The following is a 1,516-nucleotide window of genomic DNA, read 5'->3' as shown; positions in this document are numbered from 1 at the left end:
CAATACCACACACAACCTTTGGACAGCTGTGGTGCTGTTTTTGGAAGAAAGCAGTCAGGTTTTTCTAATCCTGGAAAACCCCTTTAAGAATACATCCATTTAACATTCTTATCATCAAAATAATTCTATAATATCCCAATATGCAATTTATGTCCCAAATCCACATTTCAGCTGCCATCTGTCAGACATATCACTAAGGCCTGCCAGATATTCCCAACAATAGACTGCGGAGATACACACCAGTCCACAGGATGTTCCCATGACTACAAATGTCACTAAGGATTACTAGATATTCTCAATATATCTGCGAAGTGATAGCAACAGACATGTCTGAGTCTCCAAGTGCCGGTCTAGGTCAAGAGTCCTATTTAGCACATCTGAAGTTATTCTAGTAAATTGTGTTACTGATTCATGGAGAGTAAGATATATGACGGGTCTACTCTGCCTCATGTACACCTTTTTTTGGTGCAAATAAATTGTGAATTTTTATTTTTTTACAGGGGAGGGGTATTGAACACTACTATACATCATTATATTGCACTAGGGCTACCGCCCCCTAGTGGCCACAACCATGATCCTCACAAACGTTTGCAGATTTCTGTTGCTTTTATAGCGCCAACATATTCTACAGCACTGTACAGTACAGAGATTGTCATCGCTGACGTCAGTCCCTATTCCCATTGGGGCTCACAATGTAATTTCCCTGTCCCAGACACACATAATGGTTAACTTTATAGGCAACCAATTTACCTATCAAGATGTTTTTGGAGTGCAGGAGAAAACCTGAGAACCTGGAGGAAACCCACAGGAACACGGGGAAAACATATACATTCCGTGCAGATGTTGCCCCTGAATTGGAACCCAGGACCCCAGTGCTGCCAAGCAACACTGATAACCACTTTGCCATTGTATTGCCCCTAGAATATATAGCTTTATTATTTGGACACTGTTGTGGCACTATATGATAGAATTGAGGCACTATTTGGGCACTGTATGGTAGTATTATTTGTGGCACTATTTGGCCACTTTATCGTAGTATAATTTGGACACTGTTGTGGCACTATTTGGGCACTGTATGTTAGTATTGTTTGGACACTCTTGTGGCACTATTTGGGCACCGTATGGTAGTATTATTTGGGCACTGTTGTGCCACTATTTGGGTGCTGTATGATAGCATTATTTAGACTGTGGTGGCGCTATTTGGGCACTGTATGATAGTATTATTTGGGCACTATTGTGCCACTATTTGGGCACTTTATGGTAGTATTATTTGGACACTGTTGTGGCACTATTTTGGCACTGTATGTTACTCTTGTTTGGACACTGTTGTGGCAAAATTTAGGCACTGTATGTTAGTATTGTTTGGACACTGTTGTGGCACTATTTGGGCACTGTATGTTAGTATTGTTTGGACACTGTTGTGGCACTATTTGGGTGCTGTATGATAGCATTATTTAGACACTGTTGTGGCACTATGTGGGCACTGTATGGTAGTTATTTGGGCACAGTTGTGGCA

The sequence above is a fragment of the Rhinoderma darwinii genome, chromosome 2 (genome assembly GCF_050947455.1).
Source record: "Rhinoderma darwinii isolate aRhiDar2 chromosome 2, aRhiDar2.hap1, whole genome shotgun sequence".
In the NCBI taxonomy this organism is placed as follows: Eukaryota; Metazoa; Chordata; class Amphibia; order Anura; family Rhinodermatidae; genus Rhinoderma; species Rhinoderma darwinii.
This window is presented reverse-complemented; position numbering follows the sequence as displayed.